Below are 15,794 nucleotides of genomic sequence, written 5' to 3'. Positions count from 1 at the left end.
AACCAGCTACGACTTTATCTGCGTCCAAACCCACACAGGCAGCTCTTCCGTATGAATGGACAGTGAGTAGAGGGAAATAGTTCTCCAAATGCATAGTGTATTTTGTTAACGAATCAGCTGTTCGTGGTCAGGAGCCAAGATACGTGAACGGAAGGGCCTTCGCTGTGTTTGTGTCGTAAGGAATGCTTGTGTGGTCGTGAGAACAATTGCACCGAGGCCACGAAGGTGACACGGAGCTAAGTGAGTAGGGGATTTGCAGCGGACGCTGGCATTTCTGACGCATGAAAGAAGACATTTTTAGAGCCACGGACCCGATTCTTTGCGCTCAGGGAGGATGGTAAAAATGCTGCTTCGGAGTGCGACGTGGTACCGGCTCCAACTGGTGCGATGGTACCGGTTACAGCGATGCCAGAACGCCGCAGAGATGGGCAGGAGCCCAAGACGGGCCAGGAGCCAAGAAGAGTAAGACGGAGCTAGAAAATGAGGAAGAGGCAGCAGGAGAGGGGCCAGTCCTGTACGAGGATCCTCCCAGGTCAGGAGGTCAGGAAACCCTGCCCAGGGCTAAACCGGCCACATTCGAGATCTGCTCCTGGAAGGTGATGGGCTTCGAGCCTGGATTCAGAGGAAAGGGTTCGACTGGGTGATAGGAGAGGCCGCAGATATCCTGTGCCTCTGAGACCACAGGTTCAGGGAACTCATGAGCTTCAAGAGTTTCTCGGCCGGGCCCGCGGCCTGGTCAGCGCCTGCAGACAAGGCAGGTACCGTGGCTGTCCCGTGGCTTGGGCCGCTCAGTGTCCTGTGGCACTGGTGATGGGGAGCAGATCAGGAAGGTTGGGTGAGGCTGGATCTGACCAGTTTGTGCTGTAGCAGCCTGTGTACCTCATGCAGGCCGAGGTCTGGTGCGCCTGGGGCGCGGGAGCCTGGGCTGGAGCCCTTCAGACAGAAGGGTTTGGCTTCCCTCAAGCCCATTGTGCTGTATGGGGGCCTCTGTGTGGGTCACGAAGAGACCCACTCTTGCCAGCCCACAGGAAACAGAACCGAACGCTGGCCTCACCCTCTGGGAGTGTCAGGGCCGTGGGGAGCTCCAGGCCGTGCCTGAGGCCGGCAGTCTCCGCATGTCTACCCCGCAGGGCCCACCTGCTGAACGCTCCATCCAAAGTGCTGGTTGGCACCCCGATTACATTGTGTGGTCTCGCTGTCACCTTCCCCCGCCCTGGGCAGTGACCACGGTCCCATCACCCTGTCCCTAGCACTTGACAAACTGCCCCCAAATTACGTCAAGCCTGGGAAATGAGCCCCCAAGCTTGCTTTAAAACAGAACCTCCCCAGACTCCTTCAAAGACAGCTCCCCACAGAAATCTGTGTTTCTCTTCTGAAAAGATGAACCCTCTACCAGACTCCTAGTGACACTTTCCTTTAAACCCAAAAATGCTTTTTTTTTTTTACATTAAACCAACACTACTGATGACTTCCTTTGAACTGTGCACATGAACGTAAAGAGCCGTAGTTTCAAAACAAATAAATCAAGCCCCCGGTGGAGGCATTGGGCACACATCTGTGAGGGTCCACCGCGTGTCGGCAGCCGGGAGCCAGACACGCTCCTGCCTTCGAGAGCCGGGCGCTAGCCCGACAGCCCACGTGTACGAAGACGGGGGTGTTTGCCACGGGACAGTGACACAGATGCCGGCGTCAAGGCATCTGCACGCACGTAGGAGGACTGACGACCCGGGAGGCTTTCAGGAGGCATGTCAGCGAAGTGCGCCAGAGACACCAGCCGTCAGACGCGGGACAGGAGAGGAGGCTCCCTCCAGGCAATCATGCTGAGAGCAGAGCCCGGATCTAACCCCTCCACACACGTCTAAGTGTACCATGTGGTATAGGTAATTAGAGGGTCTCCGGGACTCAATCCCTGGACAGCGGCCACCTCCTCCCCTAGGCCCTGGCCGCCATCCTGCAGCGGCCTCTGTCTGGGCACTCCAGGCCCCTCCAGCTGCAGCCACGCAGCGCTCTCCTCCTGTAACTAATTCGCTGAGTGTGACATCCTCAAGGTCACCCACATTGCTGTGTCCTGCAGGGCTCGCTCGTTTTACAGGCTGACCAGTAGTCCACCGTCGTGGGGTGTCTACACTGGTTCCGGATCTCGGCTGTTGTGAATAATGCTGCAATGAGCACAAGGGCATAGACTGCTCGTCATGACCCCAGTTTCAGTCGTTTGGAATGAACACCCAGAAGTGGGATTTCCGGAGCACATGGTTCCTCTCGTTTCAACGTTTTGAGGAGAAGAAGGGCTTATCCTTTGATTGGACAAAAGACGACGAGCTTATGACCCAGGAACTCAAAAGCCTCCTCTACTTGGTATAATGCTCTGTGATGCGTATTTCTGGCTGTCTCTGGAGTTTCATCAACCTGTTGGGATCCAGTAGGAAAAGAGAGTAGCTTAATGGTTAAGGGCATGATCCTTGGAGGCAGACTGCTTGGATTTCGATCCTGCCTCTGTCTTTAGGACTTGTGTGAATTGGAGCAAATAACTCAGCTTCTCTGTGCCTGTTTCCTTGTCATAAATATAAGAGAAATATTAACAATAGTATGTACTTTACGACAGATGTGAGGGCGACATAAATGAATTTATGTAAAGCATACAGATAAATGCACAAATAAATTGTATTTTGAATATCAGTACTATTCTAAGTGTTGCCATTATTATTTCCCTAGCTTTTTGCTAATATCACATTCTTTAAGTTGCTATATTTTTATAAGAAAGCTAGATATCTGGGAAAGCCAGGTGCCCGTTCTGTTGGCTCACAAATGGACATAGACACATATTTCTGCTTCTAGTCATGATGGAGTAACTGGGATTGGCTTCTCTCTCCCGCCTTAAACAACTGAAATATATGAATGGTTTTTAAACTTTCTTAAAAATATTTATTTATTTATTTTAGAGAGAGAGTGTGTATGCATGAGTGGGGGGAGGAGCAGAGGGAGAGAGAGAGAATCCCCAGCAGACTCCATGCTGAGCATGGAGCCCGACGCGGGGCTCGATCCCACGACCCTGAGATCATGAGCCAGATGCTTAACCGACTGAGCCGCCCAGGTGCTCCTTCGCAACTTTAAAATATATGATATAAAATATATATACAATATAGTAGTGTTAGCTACAGTTTCCACGCTGTACGTTATATCCCCAGAACTGATCAATGTTATAACTGGAATTTTGTACCTTCTGACCACCTTTGCCCATTTCCCTCAACCCACCCCTCACCAAATCTGTCCTCTGTTTCTATGAGTTCAGATTTTTTAGATTCTACATATATGTGAGATCGTACAGTGTTTGACTTCCTTCACTCAACGTAACACCCTTGAGGGCCATCCTTGTTGTCACGGATGGCAGGATTTCCTCCTTTTCTTATGGATGAATAACAATCTGGTGTGTGTGTGTGTGTGTGTGTGTGTGTGTCTCACATATACACTTCTCTACCCATTCATCCGTCGGTGGACACGGTTGTTTCCACGTCTCGGCTATTGTAAACAATGGTGCAGTGAACAGGGGAGCGCAGATATTTGAGAAAGTGATTTCATTTCCTTTGGATATATTCCCGGAAGTGGGATTGCTGGATCATGTTAGTTCTATTTCTAATTCTTGAGGATCCTCCATACTGTTCTCCAGACTGGCTGCACCAGCTTGCGTTCCCACAACAGTGCATGGGGTGGTGGGGTCCTTTTGCTCCACATCTTCACCAACTCTTATCACGTGTCTTTCTGATTCTAGCCGTTCTGACACACACGAGGTGATATCTCATCGTGGATTTGCATTTGCACTTCGATAGCTGATATTTTAAAACCTTGAAACTGGCTCTTTTAAAGCCACTTGGGGATGAGTAGAGAGAGAAGGCAAGAGGTCCTAGGGATGAGCCAGGGGCAGGCCAGGATACGGAGACGGGGTTGACGAGGAGAACGGGCTACTATTATTGATGCAACGCATCACCACAAATTCAGTGGCTAAACACAACATCAGGTTATTCTCTCACAGTCATGGAGGTCAGAAGTCCAGAAGAAAGAACCAGGTAAAGACAGTGCTTTACAAAGAAGGGAGTCATCGCTCTGCTAAATCCCACTCATTGATCCATGAAGGTGAGGATGAGAACTACCAGGTTAAGCAAATGGAAACCACTGCTGATTTTGACAAGACTCTGCCAGTGGAACTGGTGGCAGCTGAGAGCCTGACTCTAGCAGGATTGGTGACCTGGATGGATGACCCACACGGTCACACAATGTCCCACCTTTACAAGAGCCTCATGTTGGATGAAAGCTCTGCTATCACTGTCTGAAATTCCTAATAATTTTGAGCAAGAGGCCTCTGGGCCCAGCAAATCATGTTCCTGGTCCTGCAACAGAAGAAGCAGACTTGCAGACAAAGATTACGGAGGACTCTCTCAAGGAATCTCATGTAAATGAGATCAGAAAGTTGAAGCCAGAGGAGGAAAGGGGGTCACGGGAGAGTTTTTAAACTTAGGATGGCTGCTTATGATGGTCTGGTGCTGCGTCTGTGGCCCCAGAGAGCGGGGTTGGCGGGGATGCTTTGTCCCTGCTGCCAGCATGTGGTTTCAGGGATCCCTGCACTGGAGGGCACACTCTGTCCCCCTGGCTCACCTCCATCATTTTTCCAGTGGGCTGGTGGTTTCACGCAGGAAGGATCAAAACCTTATAGACTTGAACTACAACATATCTTCTTAATCTACCAAACTCATGTCACTCTGAACCCTGGCATATGAGATTAATTTTCCATCTTTGTTCTTCACAGAGCTGTGTTCTTTTAAAAGCATTTGCAAATTGATTTTATCCTGATTTCTTCTAGCATTTTCCCAGGCATACCAGTTAACCTGAGTCAGAGCCAGAGTCATCCATTGCTGTCCTCAGGAAAGACACAATGTTGGCATCTGTTCAATCTGCAGGCATTTCCCCATCAATCAAAGTCCCTGGAAATGAATTTCACTGCGCAGGGTTCCTAAGTATACTTAACACATAACCACGCAAAGAGCCAAACATACCAACTCCCCTCCCCCCCACCACCAGGTATGCACAATGTAATGCCTGCACCTCCCTGGTCTGGGGAAGTCATCCGACCCTGACTGTGATAGATGAGAGACTTCCAGAAATCCCTGACATGGATGCTGCTGAAACTATGAACAGGAAGAGAAAAACAGTCAGTCTCTTGAACCATCTCTAACACTTACGTAGAGTCATTCGACATGTTGGAGCAAATTATTTTGTGTTACAGTTTCACTTTTGGCCAAGGAATAACAATTCCTCAACCTGCTCCATATTAGTAATTTCCGTAAAATTTAGGTGCAATCTGAAATGTGTGAATTTCCTTTTATACAGGACGTCCTTTCCTTCCCTCTTCACTGACAGCACTCACTGCATCATCTCCTAGTATTTGCTCCGTAAGTGCCTGAAGGTGGGAAGGGGATGCGGGAAGAAGAATGAGACTGGACGGATGGAAGGACAGGTCTCAAGAAAGTGGGAACAGACTTTTCACTGACTTGGTTGTTTCTTGCTGATTATATACAGGAACACAAGGTCAGGAACTCTAACTCACGCAGGCAAGATGCTCACAATACAGTTAGGGAGACAGACAGGTAAACAGAAAGTTGCCATATATCATGGGAGGTGGGAGGTGGTATGTAATCAAAGCCCGAGTCTCTGGGTCCCTTCCTTTCCTTCCCAGGTTTGTTTTGTTTTGTTTTGTTACATCTTGAGTCTTCTTGTGGTATTCAGACTTCTCTTTTTAGTTTAATCTCACCCACCTTCCATCCTTCCCACTCTTCCATCAACACTCACCTAATTCCATCTTGTTTTTTCAGAGAATGTTCTTTATTCAGAGTTGATTAAAAAAAAAAAAACACACTCCTAATATGTTAGCAAGCAGATAGGTCTTTTCCTAGATACCACTGTTAAGAATTTTAAGTTTAGTTATAAGTCTTAAAAGGTGTTCATTTAAAAGTAAACTTTAGCTGCATTGGTGAGCACATGGAGATTCAGGGGGAGACCCTTGCCTGGGGAGGTTGTAAGCTCTGTGCCCTGGAGCTATGCATCTAACTGGCTGCTCCTGAATTACATCTTCTTTATAGTAAACCAGTGACCTAAAATATGGCAACACACACCTTTCTTCAGGAGAACTTCTTCATGATGAAAACAAGAACCCAAATTCACAGTATGGTAACCTCACTGAAAGTACATTAAAGACAGAAAGATGGTGCCAGTTGAGATAAGCATCAGACTGTTAAAGTGGTAAATGGATCAGACAGTGGCTGCCCATGCTCTGACGGGTTCCAAGAAATCAAGACAACCTTCAGGGCTGGAAGAAGACCATGGATAGGAAGGCAGGTGTGTCTTTAGTTCTGTTTTTTTTTTTTTTTTTTTTTTTTTTTTTTTTAAAGATTTTATTTATTTATTCGACAGAGATAGAGACAGCCAGCGCGAGAGAGGGAACACAAGCAGGGGGAGTGGGAGAGGAAGAAGCAGGCTCATAGCGGAAGAGCCTGATGTGGGGCTCGATCCCAGAATGCCGGGATCACGCCCTGGGCCAAAGGCAGACGCTTAACCGCTGTGCCACCCAGGCGCCCCTTTAGTTCTGTTTTTTGACTGTAATAACGAGATCTTATTGGACGATGTCTTGAGAGGGGAAAGAGTAGTTGGTAGAAGTGACGATAACAGAGAACGCTTGGAAAACAGAATTCAGACCTATTTTCAGTCAACAGAGCCAATTATTGCTATGAAGAAATGGGGAAAGTCAAGAAAATAGAAGCCTCTGAGTCTGTGGGGCAAGTTTCTGATGAAGTTGTGAAGACTTCTGACAAAGAAGGCTACCTGTACACCTGAAAGCACCCTCGAGATCATGCTTGAATATTGCTTTGATAGCTGCTATCACAAACCCCCTTTTAAGGCAATTTTAATCTTTCATGATTACATCTCAAGTAATGGCTGGAAAGTGTGTAGTAAAACAAATTAAATTTTTTGTCTTCAATTTTTTTGGTTACAGGAGTAGACTGAATTTGGGTCTAACTTCACCTTAGTTATGGTGCTCACGAAACAAAGAAGGATATCAGCTAGCTCTTTGTCTCGACTCAAAAAGCACATCCCTTTTATAGTTGTGCCTTCTGTGAGCAAAACTTTTTAGTGTGTGTGTATATCTCTTTAATAATTACATGTTAGGATTAGGATTCCCCACTTCCTTGTTTTCTCACAGGTTTTAAATTTCCAACCTGTTAAGTGAATATTGGAAATGAATACTTGATAATGTCTAGCCAAGTATCACATAAAATAATTTAGAAGTACCCATTTCAATTAAAATGGGTTGTAAATTTTATCAAAAGGATAACTTCCTTTAAGAAAAAAATAAAATAAAATCTCATATTTTGTTCTTTTTCTTATATAAGGAGTTGATTTCAAATAAAACTGTTCACGAAAGTTATCTTCAACCATCTGATCTTATTCATAAAACACTGCATACAGTGAAGCCTCTTTAAACTAATATGGCTCTTCCAAATAATAGAAAATAAAGTAGGTGCTATTCTTGTTGATTTTCCTTATTATTCTTTAATAAAAATATTGATAATTAAAATCTACTTAAGTCCATTTTCCATTTTCTTGAATTTCCATCAGTATATTTTGTTGAAACATGTTTTGGTATGGTCAGCATTGCTGTCAAACCAAGAAACTTAAGTAAAATGGTCTTTTCCCCCCAAATGGAATATTCTCTTCTAAATAAGTTACAGCCTGTGGAATAGTTATTTGTGACTTGAATGGTCCTGTTTCCTCTTAAAATGAGGGAATTTGATTGATTATATTTAAACATTTGCTGATACCTTGAATGTACAGGAAAGTCCATTTAGGGACGTAATACTCCACTGTTTGAACATTTACATTTTTCATATATCTGTATGAAAACAGAGGCTTAAAACTAGATTTACCAACTTAGATTAAAGTCTAAATCCAAGTCGATAAATATATAAATATTTCAAGTAGTAATTTGGAATCACTGAAGGGAGCAGTTGGGTTTGTCCAAAAAACATCTGAAATCCTGACTCGGTTATTTATTTTTTCACTGTTGTCTTGTCAAATGACTATTTATCACTGCTTTGTTTTTGAGATGTTTTGTTTTTACGTCCTACGAGAAAGGAAAGTGCTGCTCTGCACAGTGCACCTAATAGATCACAGAAGCATAAAATGTAAACATCCCAGCATTTGTCCGTTTTAGGCAGTGCATCTTTCTAAGGCTAATTTATCTGTAAGTCGAAGGACACGTTCATTTTAAACCAGTAAGACTTCCACACTAAGTAGAAAAACTAGGTCTTAAATTTAAAAATTATTAGCTACTAGAACACTTTTTAAAATCAAAGTTCTGATTAGTGTTCGCTCGGTGGACCAAGAGGTGGGACCTGTGGGCGACCACCCCAGGTCCCCAATTTCACTAAGACGGGAATCCCTTCCTGGGCCAGGGACGATGACATCACAGTCCCACCCTTCATCCCTTGTCTCATCCTTGCTGTGAGTAGTCCAACATGCTTTCTTTTCTCTTTTTTGAAGAGCAGAAGGGCCACAGGCAGCACCTCATTTGGATGCATCTGGAGTCTTGGAAGCTTGACCACCACACGTTCCCCTACAAACGGACCCTGAGAGCTCGTCTGGAGGTTCTAGCAGGGAGCGCAGCTACTCATATACCCTTGACCGAAGAACGGTCCTCCTCTATTGGGGAAGGTCGTCCTCTTCGACTAAGCACACAGCTCAGGAGGGATGCACATGGAACAGTGGGGGAGGAGGGGGACCCCCGCCTAGTCAGCCAGATCAGCCCAGTCACCCCTGGTGATCAATGGGGCGACAGATGTCCAGCCAGATCGCCTCACATCCTCCAACATGCTTTCAAGACAGCCTCTTCAATCCAATCCAATCCGCCAGACTACATAAGGGATATCCTAAACAAACACGCCTTGTAGGTTATAACAAAGACGTAATCTGACTTGCGTCTCTCACTATTTAATATGTTGAGTACACAGCAAGGTGAATTGGGTGCTTGTGTCTGGACAAGAGCTATGTCTCAGGCAGGCCCAATACTGTTCTGGAGCCTTGAGGCAGCGTCAGGAACCCTGGTGAGAAGTCCAGGGTCAGGAAACTGAGTGTTGGGCTCTGGCCTCACTTGGGCGTGCAGCCTCTATGGTATCATCTGTCCTGGTGGGAACCTTGACGCCAACCCTTCACAGCCTCCTGTAGCTGTCAAGACTGACAAAGCTGACAAATACAGCGGGGGGTAATGACAGCAGAGTCTCAGCTTTAGGTGCTTCATGGAGCTGGTTTAACTTAGACGTGCCCTCTGTTCTTTGACTCAGTCGTGAACCCCACATCTCCCTAGTCTGGGTTCCCTGTGTGGTACAGGGTAGATACCAGTTGTGTTCTCTGGATTGCCAAACCGATCAGCTCAAATGTTATTCCAGTCTTTCATTTAAAAATTGCTTATTTTAATTTTCAGATTCTATATATTCTTTTTTTTAATTTAAATTCAATTAGCCAACATATAGTACATTAGTTTTTGATGTAGTGTTCAGTGATTCATTAGTTGTGTATAACACACAGTGCTCATCACCACACGTGCCCTCCTTAATGCCCATCCCCCAATTACTCCATCCCCCCATCCCCATGCCTTCTGTAACCCTCAGTTTGTTTCCCAGAGTCCACAGTCTCTCATGGTTTGTCTCCCTCTCTGATTCCTTCCCACTCAGTTTTCCCTCCCTTCCCCTATGATCCTCTGCTCTATTTCTTATGTTCCACATATGACTGAAACCATGTAATTGCCTTTCTCTGCTTGACTTATTTCACTCAGCATAATCCCCTCCAGTTCCATCCATGTCGATGCAAATTGTGGGTATTCATCCTTTCTGATGGCTGAGTAATATTCCATTGTGTATATGGACCACATCTTCCTTATCCATTCATCTGTTGATGGACATTCTATATATTGTATGTTGTCAGCATTTAAGAAATCAAAGGCTCACATGACACAAACTATGCCTTCAGATTTCTACAACATAGCTCATTTACTCAACAGAACTTTATCAGATGCTTTATTGGAGAATGATATATTTATATGTGAGAAAATAGAAAAGATAATGACCCAAGATATGACATATGTAAGATATAAATATTGGTACAAATGACAGCAGCTACAGAAAGGAGAGAGAAGAGCACAGTCTCATGGAAAGAGCACCATGTCTGGTCTGAAAGTGTCCTGGGAGCTTCCTAGAAGATGCAGACTCTCAGGGCCCACCCCACCCAACTTGGGATCTGTATTTGAACAAATCTTTGATGAAGCTTTGAGGGACACCACTCAAGAACGCTCAGATTAGGGTATGCTACTCATTTATTACTTACATATTTAGCCCACAACACATCGTCTCCTAACCTGTAAAGCTCTGAGCTCTCCAAGCCCTTCCTGCACTTCTTATTATATGAGGTACAATGATCACGAGCATGGACATAGTAAGGGGCTGATAGTGATGCAGGGCGCCTTTCTTGAATTTGTCTAAACTCTACTTTGCCTTCACACTGACTTTATTTATGTGTGTGTGTGTGTGCGTGCACACACACACAGATATTGGGGGCCCCTTATGCCCACTGCTAAAAGCAATAGTATAGACTTTCTACAGCGTGCCACACTTTGTGTTAGATGCAATGATGGATAACACCATCTCCTCCCTCAGAGTCTCCATGGAATAAGTGTGCAGAAAAGATCTACCAGAGAAGTATTAATAAGTAAGTGAACAATGCAATATCAGAGGACACTCCCAAAATAGTAAACAGAAGACATAAAAAACACTCCATGATCTTGCATTTTAAAGTCAACTCTGTGGGAATATCTTATTTACAATAAAATGCTCCCATTAAAAACAAAACACTTCTAGGAGCTACTTATGAGTGTATGGCCACGAACGCCTTTGACGGAATGACTGATGTCGACCGCACAAGATCATAATGAGTTTCGAACTTAAGATAATGGATGAGAAGCTCCTCTACAAACGACCAAATTACGTACAGATCAGAGTTACCAGTATTTTCAGAAAATGTTTACGTGGAAAGTATTTAACTTTCCAGATAATCTGTGGAATAAGCATGCAACCTGACTACCTCCTTGGTCCCCAGCTGCCACTGAGCTAACTTCCCTTTCCTTCTCATAAGGACACTGTCCTTCACCTACATTCCTGAACACTCTTTCTGAGGTGTTTGCATGCTTGTTTGTTTGTTTGTTCCACTTTAGGATTCTTGAGCCGTTCCACTTCCCCCAGAAGAGTCAGCGTGATCTTTTATAAAACTGTTTATAAATTAAGACTTAACAATGAACTATTCATCTTTCTTTAGAATATTTTATTTATTTATTTGAGTGAACAAAAGAGAGAGCACGAGCAGGGGGAAAGGCAGAGGGAGAGGAAGAAGCAGGCTCCCCGCTGAACAGGGAGCCCCACACGGGCTCGATTCCAGGACCCTGGGATCATGATCTGAAGTGAAGGCAGACACGTCACTGACTGAGCCACCCAGGCGCCCCCAACAATGAACTATTATGAACATAGATAATTATTTAACATAAAGCATCATACCGAAAAGTGATCAGATTGCCAAGCTCAGGGGACAGGAGTAACCTGGCACAAAATACATTTTATGTTATCACTTGTCAGAAACTCAGAAGCAGGGGTGCCTGGGTGGCTCAGTCGTTTAGCGTCTGCCTTCGGCTCAGGTCATGATCCCAGGGTCCTGGGATCGAGCCCTGCATCAGGCTCCCTGCTCTGCTGGGAGCCTGCTTCTCCCTCTCCCACTCCCCGCTTTGTGTTCCCTCTCTTGCTGGCTGTCTCTCTCTGTGTCAAATAAATAAATAAAATCTTAAAAAAAAAAAAAGAAAGAAAGAAAGAAAGAAAGAAAAAGAACCTTAGAAGACTGTGGGGATTTAATTTTTGTAATACTAATCTTATATCCCACTAGCACGTTGGTACGAGGCAAACGGCACCAGCTTCAGTCAGCCACGATGCTTCCCCTCCACTTCCCGTTACATCATTTCCTTCAAAGATGCAAACGCGCACAGCCCAGGCACCACTACCAACCAAGCACGGTGGTTAAGCCGGAATCACCAGCAAATGGAGTCACTTCCCTCCAACCATCCTTCAGATCTACAGTTGCTGGCTGAAGTGGTTTTCCATTCGAATACTTCATTTCCAAAGAACCATATGGAATATTTAAGGGTCAGCATATCAATTTTTCTAGTTATTTGTTGCTTGTGGTGGTGTGGGGCAAGGAGGAAGAAGCAAAAATGGGTGTGTGTCATATTTGAGGCAAGCTTGCAGTTGTAAGATTCCTTGTTGGAGAAATATTTTAAACCTAGATAATTAAGCTGCATACCAAAAGGTTTATTTTAGTTATAAATAGTGGACTGATAACTAGCTCCTCACATATTTGTCTCTGATTGGGATGTGACGGGTGGGTGATTACCATACTTAGAACTTCTAGTTCTTTAAACTTAAAAAATAAATAAATAAATACAAACACTCATCAGCCCCATGTCCCCAAACATAACTTGTGGGAAAACACTGGGTCAGAAGCTGCTTTATTACTTGGACTTGATTCGCTTTTGAACTCAAAAGTAAGTGAGTGCTTCTCCCGACTCTTATGACATTTGTGTTATTCTGTTATGACACAGAGAGCAATTACGTTTGATTTAAGGTAATGCATTCAATTGGGGTGACATTGTCAGGAGCTATGTTTACTGGGTCATCTGAAATTTTTCGACACCACTAAGTGCTATGTAACAGCAAACGAATTGGATTACTCATTTTTGGAAAATCAAAGGAATATTCAATGTTTTGTTTTCCTTAAGAGAAGTGTTTATTTAATCTGAATGTTATACAGTGACTTTCATAATTGTTCCAAGATTTTTCTCTCCTTGGAACCTGAAATTTCACAACTACGTTAATTAATAATAATGTTCTGCACGTCCCTGACACACTTTTGTCTGAAAATCTCAGTGTTTACTTGTCTTCATCATGTCTTCGGGGAGATGTGAATCTGTGATTTTTTTCCTTTTTAGGTATAAAAAGTGCATTAATTCAAAATGCCCACTTTTTGTCCAGCATTGCTTTCGTGCCAAGGAAAGAGGGTCTCACTCCGCTGTTCTCGAGAACGCACGGCCCTTACGACCTTCCTCTCTGCACTGGGTGAGGCCTCCGTGAGTGTGTGAAAGCATCTCATAGACTTTGTGGGGACACAGATCACACTTTCGCTTTTTCACGTTTATTTAACAGTTGTCGTATTATAGGTGAAGCCGGCAGCCGTGATCCATACACATACACCCTCTGCGATAATGAGGCGAGGAACCTGCAGGCTAAGGCAAACCACCGCTGCGGACACTTCTGAGAACCACAGATTAAGTCTAGGCTCCCGGCATTCGCGGTTGCGGCTGCGTCCACATGCGCGTCCATACTCTTACGGTCTCTGGAGGTCTGAGGCTACCCAGGTTCTCTGCTTAGGATCCTGAACCACTGTAAGCACAGTGTAGACTGAGTGCTGTGAACGTCCGCAGGCTCACTGGGGAAGAACTCACTTCCGAGCTGACTCAGGTTGGCGGCAGGATCCCTTTCCCTTTGGTTGCAGGACAGAGGACCCTGGTTTGCTGCCGGCTGTTGGATGCAGACACCACCCTGAGCCCCTTGCCAGGTGCGCCTTCCAGCACAGCCATTTCTGCAAGGGTAGCTAGGGTGACCGTGTCCAGAGTGACTCTGGAGTGCAGCACAGACGCAAGTGCCTCCCTTCACCTTTGCCCTTCTCTGCTCTGGTGCACCTCAAGGGCAGACGATTGTACACGGCCACAAACACTAGGAGGTGGGGATTACAGGTCCACCCTTACCCCGTCTGTACCGACTGAGATTTGGGAAAGCTGCATATAATGGAAAAACCAGGTTAACAGTGACTAAAGCAAAACAGACGTTCTTTCTTTCTCAAGTAAACAGAGAAAGTAAATTCAGAGCAGAGCACGTCATGACTGGTACGGCCGCCCCTGCTCGTCTGGGGCCCGTACTCTCTCTCTCTCTTTGTTCTACGCAATTTCTAGTACCTTCTGGTTATGGCTTCTGGTCTTAAGGTCACTTCATGGTGCAGGATGGCTGTTTAACAGTTACAGCCGTTACCAACATAAAGAATGAAAAGCAGGAAAAAGTTCAACCCCACAGCCTTCCCGGCTCTCCCGCAGAATGTGCCTCCGTGTGGACGCATCTTCCGTACTGCTGAGGGTCACACAGAGCTTCGCTCCACATGGCTGAGAGAGGCTGAGAAGCTGGTTCTTAACCTCAGCTGCTGTTGCCCAAATAAGTAGGGGTTCTCTTACTAAGGAAGGAACAATAGCCATGAGGCGGTAACTTGCTGCTTCTGCCAAGCTGGCATGGGGAGCTCCTCACAGGCTTGCTGAGACGAGATGTTGAAATTCGGCATCCCACACTGGCCTCCGATCATGCCCAAGGCCTGCCTCCAGCCACCCTGAAACCGAGAGAATATGCTGATCCTGCCTGTGCTGGCAGAGGCTGGGCCGTGGAAAGTTCCACAAGTTGACTTTCCCATCCTTGCCAGAGTCCTGCACCGGTAACATGTGCGCTCAATCAATCAGCTGTACTCGGGCCTTGTTTTGACTGATTCCACTCTTCTTCTCCACCCGTCAGTTCCCAAAACTCCTGGGTCAGAGTCCTGGCCCCGGGCCTGTGTCCTTCTCCATGGTGATTTATGGCCTGTTCTGGAATCACCATCGCTGCGTGCTGGCCGCATTTCTGGACACAGATCGCTCCCTCCTGCATCTCTGATGCCAGGCCCTTCCCTGGGCAGACGCCGCTCTCTGCCCCTGTGCCCCTGCTCACCTCAGCGGGGACTGACCCAAGGCCTGCCACGTTGCCCTGGATCTGGTTCACCTTCTGCCTCCTGCAGACTTAGCTGGACACTCTAACAGCAATTCCCTGGGGCATCCAGATGGTAAACAGCAGGTGCATAAGAGGCGCTTGGTGAATATCTGAGCTGGGAGGGACAGATTCTGTATTTCAGGATAAGATTCTTGGATCTTACTGATGGCAACCTCCCTCTCATACTCGGGTTATGCTCTTTTCTTCTCAGAGAATATTCTAGTACAAGTCTAAGACCGGTTAGGTCTCAGGCAATGGTCTCGGGACCTAACTTTGTCAATGCCAAAAATAATTTGGGTGGAAATCTCCATCAGTGGTGAAATATCTGGGGGGCTATTTTGGGCTTTGAGCCCCCAGGGACCTGGCTGCTGAGGTTGGAACTGTCAGGGGGACGGGAAGGGAGACCAGAACTCTGCTGAGCTGCCTGGGGTTCCTGCTGCCGTGTTTTTATTGAGGTTGTTCCTGAAATGCTTCCTCCTTACATTTCACCACGGTTGCTGGAGGTTCTAGAAAGGTTTTGCTTCCCTGAAATAACACTTCTGTGTTAGATGATTGCCTTGGCCTATCCCACCCTCCAAGTCATCTCTCTGCCCTAATCTGACCTGCGTCGACCCCATAGGTTCTCAGGATGAAGTCACAGGCATATCGGCCAATATTCTTACCCTCTCTGCTCAAACAGTTAAGACATCACAGTCTCAGTTTCCAACCACACTACAAATGTTTATGAAACCTTTCTTTATGCAAGACGCTGTTCTTGGTATTTGGGATAGAAGGATGAACAAAAGAATGTCCTTAATCTCTTGTCACTAATAATCTATAAAA

At 45.7% G+C, this 15,794-nt stretch overlaps 1 pseudogene; it reads left to right on the top strand.

Annotated features, from left to right (window-relative positions):
• Window positions 1-334: 334 nt before the first annotated feature.
• LOC100479176 lies at window positions 335-6,879 on the top strand (annotated as a pseudogene).
• The last annotated feature ends 8,915 nt before the right edge of the window (window positions 6,880-15,794 follow it).

Source organism: Ailuropoda melanoleuca, chromosome 8 (genome assembly GCF_002007445.2).
Source record: "Ailuropoda melanoleuca isolate Jingjing chromosome 8, ASM200744v2, whole genome shotgun sequence".
Taxonomy (NCBI): domain Eukaryota; kingdom Metazoa; phylum Chordata; class Mammalia; order Carnivora; family Ursidae; genus Ailuropoda; species Ailuropoda melanoleuca.
The sequence above is the reverse complement of the archived record's forward strand: the minus strand, read 5'-3'. Positions and strand labels throughout refer to the sequence as shown.